Genomic DNA, 17,039 nt, shown 5'->3' on the forward strand with positions numbered 1-17,039 from the left:
TGGTCCTGTTGACATAGTAAACATCTAACAATGTACAGAAAAAAATGCATTAAACAATTTAAATTCAGACATAGTAAATAATAATAAAAAAATGAGTGACATCGGTATTAACAAACATAGATATATAAAAAAAACCAAAAGATATAATTATGTGCACTGGGTGATGAATACTAAATTGAAAGTTGAAAACATAAACCGGCATAAAGATGAATAGAATGGAGAGCGGAGAGAGTGTTACGCGAAGTGTGTTTTCTTATATTTCCTTTTAAAAGTATCAATTGAAGTTGCATTCTGAAGTTCTGAATCTAAACTATTCCATATATTTCCTCCTGCATATCTTAAGCTATTCTTTAAAAACTCAATGTTCGGTTTAGGTATAACAATGTTGAGCATACCGGAGCATATCTATAGACACAGTTATACATAATACATGCAAGGAAATAATTTCGTCTTTTTTCTGAAACCTGCCACTTCAATCTCTTAATAATGTCAATACCATCATGAGTATAATCAAAATTCTTTTTTACTATTCTTGCTGCCCTTTTTTGTAATCTAAACAAAATTTTCCTATTACTGACAGAACAGTTCCCCCATACCGAACAAGAGTAATCCAGTATGGGTTGAACTGTACAATTATAATTTTTTTTGAGAACACTCGTATTAGTGAAATTACTGACCTTTTTCAAAGAAAATAACTTAAAAGCTAAAGATCTACTTAGGTTCTTTACCTGCAAATTCCACGTAAGATTCTCATCAATTTCGATTCCTAGATACCGAATATGTTTTACTTGTTTTATAATGTTATTATCCAGATGTATGTTTGATTCTTGAGAAGTATGTGTGCTTCGTTTTAATAACATAGCATACGTTTTGTCAACATTAACTTTTAATTTATTTCTCTTATACCACCTACTTATGTTTTCAAGATCAGCCTGTAATTTAGACGTAATGACTTCGGCACTTTTATCAGAAATATAAATAACAACATCATCTGCGTATATATATATATATATATAATACTTTGTTTAATAAAGATGTGAATAAGCTATCCCATATTAAAAAATGTATATATTTATATCTCAATATTTTGTAAGACAATACAAAAAGAATAAGTCTCTACATTTATACTTAAAAGGGTACAACAAGTATGTCTGATGTGTCTTGTGAAATCTCGCCCTCTGCGAGGGACGATGTCTTATCGGCCCTTACGATGGCGGTCGCGCACTGTAAATGAAGTTTGCCTTAAAGTTGGTGTATAATAAATTGTTATTACTGTCACTGGTTTCCCATCTCCTTTATTACTTATAATGTCGCGAAGAGCCCGAAGCTTTTATTGTTTTACTGTTCGGGAAGGGAAATGGAAAGATACAGGCAGATCCAGGGACCAATGCAGCCCCTATTACATATGACGGTGAAAAAAAGGAGTAGAGAAAATAAAAATCAGAAGAAGACTGGGATAATGAAAAGAAGAGGAAGCTTCGCGTCCGGGGGGGGGGGGGCAGCCAAATGTATTGCTGTACACACGCGTGGCCAAATTATTTCCAAACATCCCCTAAACGATTTTTTTCTGTGTGCAAAATAACCCTCTAAACACTTTTTTTCGCGGGGTTTATTTACACATTTTGGCCCCTAAACAAGTTGTCGCCAGAATATGACCCCGGGGAAAAAAAACATACCCTAAACACGTTTGGCTAGTCTTTGAAAAAAGCTTTGGAAAAAAATACCTTAAATACGTTTGACCCTGCGATTGACCAGTCTTTCAAAACTACCCCTTTTTTTAATCGGTTTTTTTAATACCCTTAACGAGTACATGCGCGGCCCGCGTCCAAAACTGAAAAAAAAAACATCGCAAAAACACGATTTTTTTTTTTTTTTTTTTTTTTTTTTGGGGGGGGGGGGGGGGGGGTCAAGCGTGTGTATAGCAATGTATTTGATTTGACTGCCCCCCCGGGGGCCTCGCGCTCGCATTACCCATTCATGAGGCACACGTCGCAATAATTATATGGCTCTTAAAATGTCTTGTTTTACACACATGCAGGGCTTATCAATAAATATATTAACACTTAAAATGATTGATTCCCCGAAATTGAACAAAATGTATAATTTTGCACGCTTATATGACTTCGGTCTCATCTATCTGTTGAAAGTACAATTTTTGACAGAACTTTAGGTCCCGGCTACGCTGGAGTAGCATAATTTATAGGCCAATCGGTTTGCATTGATTTTCTAGCTGATCGAGTCAATGGAAAATAGAGGCAGCTGGTTAAACTGAAAAGAAAGAAAGAAAGAAAAAAACTCGGAGGAAAAGGAGAAAAAGAGGAAGAAAGAAAGAGAAACATATAGTGGGGAAGAAGAAGAAATTAGTTAAGAAATAACGTTATGAAACAATTATACTAGGGCCTGCACGTTCATCACTCCTGGTGCTCGCATTGTATGTTTAATGAGATGAATAATCATGTTCAAGGGTACTAACACATCCCGTTTTCAAGTCAATATATAGGCCTACACCAAATATATATTCCTTGCACTTCGCGATCTTTTATTATTTTAAGTAATCACAATATGCTTCTTTTTTTCATGATTATACAGTGAACGGCCCCATTTTAAGGTCTGAATGTAACTTAAACATTTCTGGTCCGTACTTCCGTTGGATTTGCCTGCGCTAGATCTTCATAAATTCCTAAAAACAGGTTAATGTCCCCTTTTCTCAGGCTGCTCTGAATATTAAAAAAAAGTCGCGCTCGCATCATTTTGGTTAGATAGTAGGTATATGGTCTTAATGAATTCCTACAAACATGGCTTAGAATGCCCTCTTCATGTACGTATGAATATCAAAAGTTTTCAGCTCGCGCTTCGCGCTCGAAATACGTATCATTATGTGTTCATAATTACAATGATTACAGAAAGTGCTTCATGTGTTTAGCTGTAGTTCTAAAAAAATATGCACACAATTTGCACTCACATTAGATGACTATATATGACGAGATATCCTCTAGAAAATGAATTCCTTTAACTTGAAAAAAAAATATCAAAAACTGTCAGCTCGCGCTCGCCTTATTTTACCAATGAGATGCATATTGGCACAGTCCTGAAAATGTCTCTTTTTGGTCATATACCTGGCTTTTGAGCGCGCCCACTAAGTAACTAATTTTTTTTCCTCGGTTGCTACCTCCCAATGCCGTGACCCACGGTACGCCACTGCGATGTAAAAAATGAACTGACCGTGCTGTACATTTTCTTGTGGGATGGGGGGGGGGGGCAGATACTTTGTAACTCTTTATGACATGAAAACAAAAACTCATTTCAGACATCTCCAAATTTTATCTCTTTTTTTCATTGAAAGGATATTCATTTCATACTCAGAGGCGGTGGAAGCATAGGGTAGGCACTGGGAAGGGTCCCTAGATTTTATCCTTTGGGAGCAGGGCCCCCTAAAAAAAGTCCTGAAGGAATGAAAAGAAAAGGCCAAAGAAAGTAAAAGGGATTAGGAAGGAAAAAGTAAAAGAAATTAGAAAGGAAGAAAGCCGAAGAAAGAATGAAAGAAAGAGAGAGAGTGGGATTAATGAGAGACTGAGAGAGAGAGAGAGATAGGGGCCGGGGGACTAAGGGGGAAAAAGAAGAAGAAACTTTTTTTTTCTTCCGGCCCCCGTAGAGGCCTATATACTTTTGACCCAACTCAATCGCGTAGCTAGGATTTCATTTTGCAGGGGGCGGTAAATGCACGCGAAGCGTGCCAACACTGACAGAGCGCGCGAAGCGCGCTCCCTAGGGGTGGGTGCAGGGAGGGGGAGTTTCCCTGAGAGAGTCAATTCTTTTGAATATTGTATACCTGCTGGTCTTCCTGTTGAGCTCCATAACGAGATGTCTTTTCTAGTAGAAGTTTGATGAGTTTGGTCAGATGAATGTCATCAATGTGTTGTATAGTTATACGATTAGACAACAGTGTCAGATGCAGCTGTTAATTCAACAACATTTTCTGCACCCGTTAGTTACCTTATTAAGTCCTCAGTGAACTAAGTCTGGTTGAGAACCTAGCCTGTATATCATTTCCCAAGTTAAAACCAGCCTGGTTAGGAATAGGATGTTGTTCTAAAATGGGACCATCTTTTGTTCAGGATGAGATGCTCAAGTAGCTTGTAGAGATATCAGAGTAGGGCGATTGGCCTGTAGCTTTACATGTAGGCACATTTGGATCTTTCCCAGGTTTGAGGATAACAATTACTTTATTCTTCCTCAAAATTTCTGGAAGATGAGACTGTGTAGCACATTGTTGAACAGGCTGACAAGCCATTCTTAAGCAATACGATCAAAATGTCTCATTTACTCAGAGGGATGTCATCGAAGCGTGCTGCCTTTCCCTTCTTTGTTCCTTCAATATGAATATCCGGGTGAAGTGTCCATTGGACTGGTCCCATATGGAAGATATTTACTTTGGTGCGGGTTGTTCTATTCAGCAGAAGCTGGATAGTAAACTAGTTACGTTTATTATTCAAAAATTCAAAATACAGTGACCTTTGAAAGTTTCAGGGTTAAAGGTCACAACTTTTAATACCTGCAAATTTTCTCATGTATCAAGGGACCTTACAAGTTAAAATTATAACTATTCTCACAATTACCTAACAATGTTTATAATGAACTATTATGATGCAAAACATTAATTTTTATGATATTTCGACATCAATAATCCTTTAGGTCATTGCCTCTAGTGTTCAGCACAGGTCAAATCTGACTTGCATCCGAATTTTAAAATGAAACCTATGATAAAATATAACACTAATGAAAGTTTAATGCTTTAATCATAATTTTAATGTAACATTTATGATCAGATGCAGTGTTTGTACTATACGATTAATCATTTTGGATCACGTTGCAGGCGCGGATCCAGGAGGGGGCCGAGCCGGCCCCGGCCCCCCTATTTTTTGACAACCTGTAGAAAAAAGTGTACTCTTTAACTTGATAGAAACTACGAAAAACAGAAAGAAAAGTAAGAAAGAGGTATTATACCCATGATGTGTAATTTACAGCCTCGTAACGGCCGACCCAACCCCGAAAGGAAACAAGAAAAAGGTGAGGGGAAGAATTGGAAAATAGACTATATATGAAAAAAAATTCGCTCGCGCTCGCATTGCCTGTGTAATGAGTCCCATTCAAAAGGATTAAATTACACTTAATATATCGAGTTCTGAAATCAATTTGCACACAATATTTTAGCTCGCACATCAAGCTTTCATTATTTTGTTTGATTTACACAAATTGTTAATGTATATCAAAATTTTCAGCTCGCGCTGCGCGCTCGCATTGTTTAATTTGTGAGATACCTATCCTCTTTGGAAATTCGTACCAAAATTTGTCAAAATGCTCCCTTCCCTTACAAAAAATTCCTGTAGTACTCTGTGATATGTACTGCAGGAAGTATCGCAGGAAAGTACTGCAGGAATTACGTGCACGTAATTTGGGACGGTACTACAGAAATGTACAACAGGAGTACAACAGGTCCGTGTCCTGTGATACTTCCTGTGGTAATAACCGCATAAGTATGGCAGGAAGTATGACAGGACACGATCACCACAACCGCTACAACCGCTACAACCACTACCACACTACTATTAGTACTACAGGACAGTATCACAGGATAGTATCACAGGATAGTATCACATGATAGTATGACAGGACAGTATGACAGGATAGTATGACAGGACAGTATGACAGGACAGTACTACAGGAATACCGCAGACCAGTATCACAGGGAAGTACTACAGAACAGTATCGCAGGACAGTACTACAGGAGTACCGCAGGCTTCTGGTACTGTGTCCTGTAGTACTGTCCTGTGATACTGGTCTGGTATTCCTGTAGTACTGTCCTGTGATACTGGTCTGGTATTCCTGTAGTACTGTCCTGTGATACTGGTCTGGTATTCCTGTAGTACTGTCCTGTGATACTGGTCTGGTATTCCTGTAGTACTGTCCTGTGATACTATCCTGTGGTGATAAATAGTATCACAGGACAGTATGACAGGACAGTACTTTAGGAATTCCGCAGACCAGTATCACAGGAAAGTACTACAGAACAGTACTACAGGACAGTACTGCAGGAATACCAAGAGACCTTACCCCAGGACAATTCCTGCAGTACTGTCCTGTGGTATTCCTGTGATACTGATCTTTGATATCTTCTGTGGCATTATTGGTCTCATCCTGCAGCCTTCTTGTGATACTTTACTGTGGTAATCCTGCAGGGGTATTCTTGTTGATTTCCTGTGACAATCCTATGGTATTGTCCTGTAGTAGTCTGTGCGATTTTCTCACGACACCGTCCTGCACTGGTTTGTTAGGCGTAGTAGTTTGTAAGAATTTCCTGTGATCCAGCACAACAACTTTGACATCTTGACTAATGAAAAGAGGCGTGAAAAAACCCACAAATTTGCAAAGACGTTAAAAGCATATTCACATACCTTTATTATGTATGAGCTGTACTATGCACAGTATAGAACATCTTTGATATCATAAATGACTGCTAGAATAATGCAGTAACATTTCATCTTTAGGATAAGACATGTACAAAGATTTATATCCATGAACATTGAGATGCCACATGAACTACTTTCACTATTCATACATTGCTGCCATTTTGAGATCACATAAAGAAAGCTAGATTCGACCCAGAATCCTTCCCTCTAACACAACAATAAGCGATTATTATTAATACCTTGGTCACATTCCTTGACCGGTTGCCTTACGGCGAGACAAAATCAGCAGTTTTAGGTATTCCTGTACAAACCACCCACGTGTAGCTGGTAGTAGCTGGTACAAGGATGATTAAGACTGTTAATTTTGACTCGACGTAAGGCCATGAGCCGGCGAATGTAACCAAGGCTTAACCAGTATTATGGTTGCAAAAAAAACTGTAATAGCTGAGCAATTGCATTTTCCCCTTCTTGTCAACACCCGATTGGCTTAATACTAAAAGCAGAACATCCTTTACTCAACCATGTTATGAAACAATGGATAACCACTTCTGCATGTACAGATAATGCATGGTGCACATACAGTAAGGGATGAAATTATGATGTGTTGATCACCAGTATAAACTTAAAGTACATGAACGTAATCATAATCACTTCATTTTGCTCAGAATTCACTTAAGTCCATAAATACTGAAAGATATTTTTGAATGAATTTCACATGATTTAGAACGTTCACCATAGGTTAGAAAAAATATTTACATAAGATTACTTTGCCAAAACGTAGATCAAATCTATTGAGACATTAACCTTTTTGACATTGAATAGGCATATCATTTTACACAGTCTTCTTGTCTAAGAATTGCTCCAACTACGTATTGAAGGGTTATATATGAATGTAAGCATGAGCCCATCATAAACACGAAATTGCGGCATGTAATTTGATTTGCTACATGTCATAATTGATAACTAAATGACGTTCAATACTTGATGTTGCTACATAAAATAATTAAGGTCATGTGGCAATGTGAATTCATACCTACTCGAGTCATTTAGTAATTTCAATTAGTATATGACCTAATTAATTATGACATATAGCTCAAAATTGACTTGAATAATTATGACCAATTTGATTGACCTCAATTATTTGAAGTAGCAACATCAATTATTTAACATAAGCACTCTCAATCGAGGTGGAGTAACTCTTCTTTAGGTCATGTTACTATTCGAATTGGAACATGTCATTGTTTAGGTCATGCAGCAATTCAAATTACTTGCTCAAGTAAACAATTACAATTGTAATATCACGCAAAATGAATTAGCTGTACATGACATAATTCTGTTCTTTGATGGTCTTATGCTTCCATATATTAAGTAAATGGCTTTAATTCTTAATGATTATCCAAAAATTCATATACATAAAATAAACCAATATGAAGAGCATCATATCCAAAGTGATCACCAGTTCACCCAATGTTACAGTACACAAATAAAAAGCTGATTTTCTTATGTACTTTCACACATGTTATACATGTGCACTGTATGTCACTTGACCCTGGCAGACAATAGAATTGACAAGCAGTGAGTCCTACATGTACATGTAGCTGCCTGGTTTGCATACTTTAATGTTATATGAATTTCAATCATGGCCATGTGCTGTTTATACACTAACTGGAGGGATCTTGTCATAATGTTATGTCAATTAAAAACTGAATAAAATCCCAATTATCCTGAATAGCTAGACTAGCCCCCTTGCAATGGACATTGTAATCTTGTTTTCTTTTACCTTTCATTATTTTTGAAAATTTTCATACAACTAGGGCTGGGACTAAAACCCGGGTACCCGAGTAGAAAAATCAATACCCGATACCCGAAAATTGCTCACCAGTATAATGTACATGTATTTGATTTGTATTGCGTAGTGTAAGACATGATTGTAACTCATTACAAAAGTACACAAGCCTCATTTTGAATTTCACCAATTACCCTCTAAATATCCATAAATATACAAGTTTTCAAGTGATGATGATGTGACCGAGATCGTTCAATCATCGCCATGTTTCTTTTGCAGCGCAGTGACGTCATCCAGCCACTGCGACGCAAACCAATTTATGAATGAAAATATAGTAAGCATGCGCATTGCAAGCCTCAGCCCCACGCAGTATTACGTCAAAACAAGTCTGCAATACTCTGTCACCTCATACCAAAATCGACCTACGAAGCACCAGCCAATCACGTTCTTGTTACCATTTTTAGTTCATCATAAACCGAAAATGGGAACACGATCGTGATTGGCTGGCGCATTTGACGCTCCGAAACCCGGAAATCAATTGACTTTGTTCACGTAGCGATACAAACTCACGAACACGATGTAATATCGATGCTACTTCGTAAGATTTTGACGGAAAAGCAAGAATAAAAATTTGCTTACCTGTGCAGTATCGGTGAGAAAACCTTTTATAATTCATATGATATATAGGAAAGTGGAATTCTAGGTCGATTTTGGTACGAGGTGACAGAGTATTGAAACTTGTTTCGATGGAATACTGCGTGGGGCACGGGAGGCTTGCAATGCGCATGCTTACTATATTTTCATTCATAAATTGGCTTGCATCGCATTGGCTTGATGACGTCACCTATGGGGTGTTTCCACCAGTCATATTTCAAGTGACATGATTTTCAGGTACCCACCCGAAAATTACCACGGGTACCCGAAGAGAAAAAACCCGAAAGTCCCAGGCCTACATACAACTCTTTGGTTTTTTTAATACTTTATCAAAGCTTTTATGATTATAAATGTAATTAAATAATTTGACTTGATAAATGTATATTACTGGTATACTAATTGTGAATTTTTAGCAAGAAACAGTATTTGTGTTGGATTAATACATAAAAATGTTGCGAAATTTCGGAACAGCGTACCCAGGCATCACAAATTTGGTCTCAAAAGATGTGCAAGACTTGAAAGTAAAAAGGCAGCTAACAGCCTCCCAGTTATTAACCCTTAGTTAAATTGGACCAATTTGACCCCCCCCCCCTTCCAGAAATTTTGCGACCATGCTGCCGCACAATTTTTTTAAAACATGCCTCTTTCTAGTCTTGTGCATCTTTTGAGACCAATCTTGTGTCACCCGGTACGTGGTTCTGTAATAACGTGACATTATGTAAGTACATGTCATACCAAAAATTGCTCAAAAACGTGATTTTGTGTACAAAGTCAATGCAATAGAGGAAAAAGTATGATTTTGTATTCTAATTACGCATAAATTAGTATTATCACTTACTAACAATTTGCGTGAAATAATTTACAATTTAATTTTGTAAATTATGCCCTAGACAACCCATGTGCCAATGTTAGACGCGATTGTGCGGTCAAGATCTCAAGGAAGGGGGGGGGGGGCCCTGGAAACCCCCCCTCCCCCCTTCCCCGGCCATATCAACTCCCAAAATACCCTGGCTTTAGTTGACTTTCTGGCTCCTCTTGAGTAGTCACCATTCATTGGACAGCTTGTTTTTATCCAAGTCTGTATAGCACGAGGCAGCTTAATCTGTAGAAAAAAAAACACATACCATTACGATAACATGAACAACATAAAAATACAAGAAATAAGGTGTTTTGCCCCCATCTAGATCTCTTTTCACAAGTACATATCTATCGGATAATGAGGTCCTTGCGGCTATCTCTCTTAGCATATTCTTGCTTATAAAAGCAAACTAAGCCGAAGAGTGACAAACAATTTATAATGCAAACAAATTGTCATAAGCACATATTGAAACTCTTTAATAAAACAATGAAGAATAAATCTACATCTTCTAACAAGGATTACACTGTATGCCACTGCATGAATACAATCTGCTTAATTTTGTAATTATAATATCTACTGAAGTGAATGCCTATATAATCACCTTTTATGAACTCCAACCGTGTCTTGTACAAGAACATGGCCTTTTCTGTGTACACCTGTAGTATCTTTCCCACATAATGCTGGACTTGCTGCTCGATCATCCAGAGATCCCTCTTTGAATCTTTAATGAAATGAAATGAATTTGAGTGACATAGTAAAATTTTATTTGCAGGTTAATACAAATACATGATGTAATAAAAATACATGATAAAACTTCTTCATTTCCATATTTCAGTGTTACAATTCAGGTGCAAAGAGTCATATTCTTTAATAATATTCAACATAAAATCAATGAAAACTAGTGCTGTTGTCGATAGGCCTCATATCGACATTGATGTCGACATACGAAGGATTTTCAAAATTCCGACATGTCGACATGCACGCACCCACATCGACATGTAAACATAAAATAAAAAGGGGTCTAGCCTACAATCACGAGTGTAAAGATTAGCTGAAAAGTTAGAAGCATTTATCCACAGTAATTGGCGCGATTAAAAGGTTTATTCAGCTTAGCAGCGCATTAAATGAAAAAAGAATATCTGCAAGCTGTGCGGCAGTAGAAATACGTCAGTGCAGGGCCGGCCTGCCCGATCGAGCCGCCCTCGATATCCCGTTATAGCGAGAGTAGCATTCACCGTACCCATCCACGGAAATATGTACCCATCGCGCGCTATTCACCGTGCTTGATAATACGTTGCTCCTCAATGCATTACTTTTCACATAAACGTGAGCAGCAGCGAACACGTGTTTTTGTCAAAGTTGTGACTGCCGCAATTGAGCGCTTACTTCATATCACGAAGTCACAGAAAACTTCCCTTCATTCGTTTGGAGATCGTTGCACGGATCGCCGCGGAAGTGATACTGAAATTATCGGTCGATTTTCATTACTTTTCATTGTCAAATTGAGGAGCTTGCGTTTGCAGCAATGATCACTGTTGTAATTGGTGATTCTCAAATTGGCTACGAGTGTTATTGAGCAATGCTTTCGAAACCGGATCCTGGTACAAAAACTTGATTCTCCAGAAAAAAAATGTGGATTAAATCGGTGATTTTGGAAGCTCAATTCCCGAACTGAGCCTGTATTATATAGATCTAGTGTGGGGATATCACTCGTGTCAAGGTGAATATATTTGATTGAGAGTGTTGTTCCACGATCGAATGCGTTTTTTTTATGTTAGGGAGCCCAGGCTAAATTACGGTCCCTTTTTCATGTCGACATTGTCGATGTCGGGATTAATTTTTAAGCGACATGTCGACATGGATTTTTGTTCCCGACAACAGCACTAATGAAAACATTAAAAGTAGAGGAGCATTTTAACCTTACTCACAGTCTGTTATTGTCGCTAAAGTCTTTACAATAAGAAGATTGGGCACTTTGCCGACATCGCGTAATGCTTTGCATCGATTTACATGTATAATAGTCTTTGTGCCTAGTCTTTTCTATGTAGTGTCTTTAATATGTAGATAAAACATGCGTCCTTTAGCTAGTTAGACGAACAATTTTGGAAATTAAAGACGGATCCATATTTTATCAACCGGAAGAGAAATTAGTGCTTAAATGAAGCTATTTGAGGGATATTGATGATATTTAGGGTGAATTGACTTCACATCTTTTCGTAAGTTTGTCATGTTCATAGAAGGCCGGACTTGATTTTATAGAAACCTCTTTTAAATTTGTGGGATTGCCTACCTCGAGTGAAGTTTGTGCAGGCTCCACTCCACTTCACTATTGCTACACTACGCTCCACCTACCCAAACTTTGAGACCGTGAACTGGATCTGCCGATCTGATATTCCGAGTGACAAAAAGTGGGATCTTATGGGGGGGGGGGGATATCAAATTCATGCAACATCACGCTCTTTAAAAAAATTAAAACTAATATTCTTCCTGCACACAAAGTTTCAGTTCTTCTCCATGCCTCTATCCGTCTCAAAATTGATGATTTAGAGCCAACATGAAGTTTCTCACACGTATCAATATTCAATACATCGCATGCGTGTGAGGTCGGTCGGGTCAGACCAGGCCCGGTATCTCGCGAATATTGCATCCGCATGCAATGTTTTGAAATCGGCAGCGAATTATAAATATGTGTGAGGAACTTCATGTTGGCTCTAAATCACCAATTTTGAGACTGATAAAAGCATGGAACTAAATGAAACTTTGTGTAAAGTAAGAATATTAGTTTTAATTCTTTTTAAAAATCAAGATGTTGCATGAATTTTATATTCCCCACCCCCATAAAATCCCACCTCTGTCACTCAGAATATCAGATCGAGTTCATGGTCTCGAAGTTCGCGTCTGTAACGTTGCATTACGTCAAACCCCCGTTTGGAGAAAGACCGCAGTTCAGATTGCAAACTGCGGTTCTATACCCCATTTTGCGTTTGTAAATCCCAAAATCATTTCCAAGCCCAGGGGGCCGTTTCATAAAGCTGCTCGTTAGTTAAGAGCGACTTTAAGAACGACTGGTGATCCTTTCTCGCGCGCTAGATCTTCGCCAATGGTGTGTACCATTTACCGCAAGACAGGATCACCAATCGCTCTTTATTTACGAACAGCTTTATGAAACACCCGCCTGATCAATCCCGCTAGGCCAGGTAATCCCCGCTGTCTCAATTTTACCTCCACAGGCCAGATTATGAGCGTTGAGCCAAGGACGAAATGATAAACAACAGCTGTGCTATTACGTAAGACTTCTCTGCCTGTAGTAGGACCTTCGGAATGAAATTATTGTATTCGATATTTAATCACGTTTTCAAATGCATATTGTATTCAGAAATCCAATGTTAGTCCATTTTCAAGTTCGAACGAAGAAAATCGACCTCGAAATAAGGAAAGTAAGTGAATTTAAATGACGGCATGCTTTGCTCGGGCTGTTGTGTTATCTTCGGACCGAGGTCAAGAAACAGGTGTTTTGATACTTAAATTGCTTGCTTGGGGCAGTTATGGTTTGTCGTACTTGGAGAAGAGAATTGATTGAGGGAAACTGGGGTATAGTGTTTTCAAATGAAAGGTTTTCGTCATGGGCGAAGAACAATAGAAAACAAGATGGCGGCGTAAACATCGGGCAAGTCTCTTCCGTCTAATCATGATATTTTTCGCATTTTTTGGAATGAATTTCTTCTTCAAAAATAACGACGAGAGCGTAGAAATGTTGGAAATTAAGTTTTATCCCATGTACATGATTTAGGTCTAACGTTTTGTCGTTAGGCTAGATCTTTTAGAAGGAAAGTAGAAATCTCGGGGCCGGGGGTGAAAGTTTCAAGTTTTGGCTTCCTCTGTGTGGGTATATGAGAAAGGATCCCTGGCTTCATATGAGAGTGACCTTACGAAGTTACGTTAGTAAATGATTTTCACTCTCTAGAAGCCGCCTGGCTAGGCCTACAGCCATTCCCGATCACGATATTTTGAAAAGTGGTGGATATATTGACTTCAAATGTGACTGAGAGACTTGTCATGACATTTGGGAACAAATATTGGTGATGAGGTATGCTGGTATTAATCGGCCGGTGCGAAACTGCATTAGCGCCCACCCCTGACCTGGCTACAATCATGACAATACAAACATCCTCACCGCCGCCATCAATATACTACTAACTTAGCCAGCCGTTGGCCGTCCCCGGCCGCGCACACCGCAGATCAGCCCCCACCCGATAAGCGATCGGGAACAACGGCAGTGCAGTGGCCGTACGGTAATGATTAAAAAGTCGAAGAAATTTAAGTGCATGCCGCGCCAAACTACGAAAAATTGATCTAACTTACTGTTTAGCCTGTTGTGTGAATGTCTTAAGAAGTCGTTGTCCGAATCTGATCCATATTCTGTTAGTTTTTGTTGAAATATTGACGGCCTTCTTCATCAAGCTTCGGGTTCAGCTGAGCAGTTACGAACGTTTTTTTTCAAATGGCGGAACCGGAAACACGTATACGGTACAGTCCGTGCGTTTGTACGGGGAGCTCGGAGGGGGGGGGGGGGGTCTTACTTTTTACTTGGCAACCAGACAATTTGACTATTTTCGCCATCATTTATATATCATATTATTAACGTAAAGGAATTGAATAAAGTAAAATTCAAATATTTATTTCTTCTTCCTTTCTTTTCTATGTCTTTTAATTTTTTTCTTTCTCTTTATTCTTTTTTTTAATATAAGGATCGATAGGATTTAAAAACATGTCTCACAATTTTACAGAAAATACTAGTATGCAAGTAGGATGACAAAGAAAGCAATGAGGAAAATCACAGCTCCAATCCTATGTATTTTTAATTTTATTTCTTTTCAAAAACACACATTTTATCCTTTCTTGCGATCGAAGGAAAGATCCCTTTATAAGGTTCAAGTAGTAAAAGAAAATTAAATAGATCAAGTGCCGGCAGGGTATTTTGATAAGGGGTGGAGGAGCAAGACAAGCAAATATAAAGATACCATTTTGAAGCGAAACATAAGAAAAGATAATAACTTTGCCAACGAGGTAAAAAATAATATGATATCGGTTGTGACACTTTAAGGATGGAAAATAGTTTGAAAATATATAGATACAAACTTCATACAAATTAGAAAAAAAGAAGCAAAATAAACTGCCATCATATGTGAACAGAGATACAAGATTGTTCTTGCAATTAAAAAACATATTTACAAACTATATATAGCTTCGCATCATAAAAATAGATTGAAAATATCCAAATTTATTTGATTTAAAAAGAAATAGATATAAACCAGCCTGGCTACCCAGGACCAAAATCCAGTTAAAACCAATTAGGGCAAAACCAATTGAAACCAGTTGGCCAACTGGTTTCAATAGGGAAATTGGAACAACTGGTTCCAATTGAAAACCAGTTGCCAATTGGTTCCAGTTAAAACCAATTGGTTCCAATTGAAAACCAGTTGCCAATTGGTTCCAGTTAAAACCAATTGGGCAACTAGAACCAGTTGGCAATTGGTTCCAGTTGTTCCAATTTCCCTATTAAAACCAATTGAATCCAATTGGAGGCAACTGGTTTCAATTGGTTCCAGTTGAAACCAATTGGAGGCAACTGGTTTCAACTGGAACCAGTTGAAACCAATTGGTTTCCAACTGGATCCAATTGGAACTTCCAGTTGGAATGAACTTAATTAGTTACAAATTAATTAGCATTTGCACTAACTATTGCTCATGCCAACACAGAAGCAGTGTTTTTATGTCTATTAATACCAATGTAAAGGGCATTGATTAAATACAGACTTTCATATGTATATATTTATATGGAAGATCTTCAAATATATGTATTTTTATTTGATGTAATTTGGTAACAGTTAGTGGTGTACTAATTATCCTTTAATCTGTTTTAATTATAATCTATAACATTTATGAACATGGTTTTCACTGCTAAGTATTCTAAATACTTATCTTTAAAAAGTGTGGTACTTGAAATTGAAAAGAATTAAATAGATACATTGTTAATGATGATGAATCTCATAAAACATTAATCTGTGCACACTGGCAGATAATATGCAAATTAACTGGTTTCAATTGGATCCAGTTGGGTAACTGGAAAATTTCCAATTGGAAACCAATTGGAAATAATTTCCAGTTACCCAACTGGTTCCAGTTTTATTTCCAGTTACCCAACTGGTTCCAATTAGAATTCATTTCCAGTTACCCATCTTTCCAGTTAGAAGTCACCCAATTGGTACCAGTTAGGATTTCCAGTTACACAACTGCATGGTTCAAGTTGGAAATCATTTCCAGTTGGAAGTCATTTCCAGTTACCCAACTGGTTCCAGTTAGGATTTACAGTTGCCCAACTGGTTCCAGTTGGGATTTCCAGTTAGAAATAATTTCCAGTTGGAAGTCATGTCCAGTTACCCAACTGGTTCCAGTTAGGATTTCCAGTTGCCCAACTGGTTCCAGTTGGGATTTCCAGTTAGAAATCATTTCCAGTTGGAAGTCATTTCCAGTTACCCAACTGGTTCCAGTTAGGATTTCCAGTTGCCCAACTGGTTCCAGTTGGGATTTCCAGTTAGAAATCATTTCCAGTTGGAAGTCATTTCCAGTTACCCAACTGGTTCCAGTTAGGATTTCCAGTTGCCCAACTGGTTCCAGTTGGGATTTCCAGTTAGAAATCATTTCCAGTTGGAAGTCATTTCCAGTTACCCAACTGGTTCCAGTTAGGATTTCCAGTTGCCCAACTGGTTCCAGTTGGGATTTCCAGTTAGAAATCATTTCCAGTTGGAAGTCATTTCCAGTTACCCAACTGGTTCCAGTTAGGATTTCCAGTTGCCCAACTGGTTCCAGTTGGGATTTCCAGTATGCAACTGGTTCCAGTTAGAAATCATTTCCAATTGGAAGTCATTTCCAGTTACCCAACTGGTTCCAGTTAGGATTTCCAGTTGCCCAACTGGTTTCAATTGGTTTCAACTGGAAATTGTTAAATTCCAGTTGAAACCAATTGAAACCAGTTGAAACCAATTGAAACCAATTGAAACCAGTTGGAAATCCAACTGGTTTCAATTGGATTTTGGTCCTGGGTAACATATTGCAAGGTGGCAAAGATATAAACCGGGGATATAAAGCAAAAAATAGGCCTTAAAATGGAAATTAAATATCCTATTTTTAGTTTATCCTATTCCAACTGTAAAAAATATTGTGAATAGGAGAACAAATATTGAAGTAATTTTATTTATAATAATATATTTGT

At 37.9% G+C, this 17,039-nt stretch overlaps 1 long non-coding RNA gene across 1 annotated transcript; it reads right to left on the reverse strand.

Annotated features, from left to right (window-relative positions):
- Positions 1-6,432: 6,432 nt before the first annotated feature.
- On the reverse strand, positions 6,433-14,279 carry LOC135154710 (uncharacterized). Its single transcript, XR_010294079.1, has 3 exons — positions 14,129-14,279; positions 10,368-10,487; positions 6,433-10,009 (listed from the first exon to the last, which is right to left on the reverse strand). It is a non-coding gene; the product is annotated as an uncharacterized LOC135154710 (long non-coding RNA).
- Positions 14,280-17,039: the final 2,760 nt, after the last annotated feature.

This window comes from Lytechinus pictus, chromosome 7 (assembly GCF_037042905.1).
Source record: "Lytechinus pictus isolate F3 Inbred chromosome 7, Lp3.0, whole genome shotgun sequence".
Taxonomy (NCBI): Eukaryota; Metazoa; Echinodermata; class Echinoidea; order Temnopleuroida; family Toxopneustidae; genus Lytechinus; species Lytechinus pictus.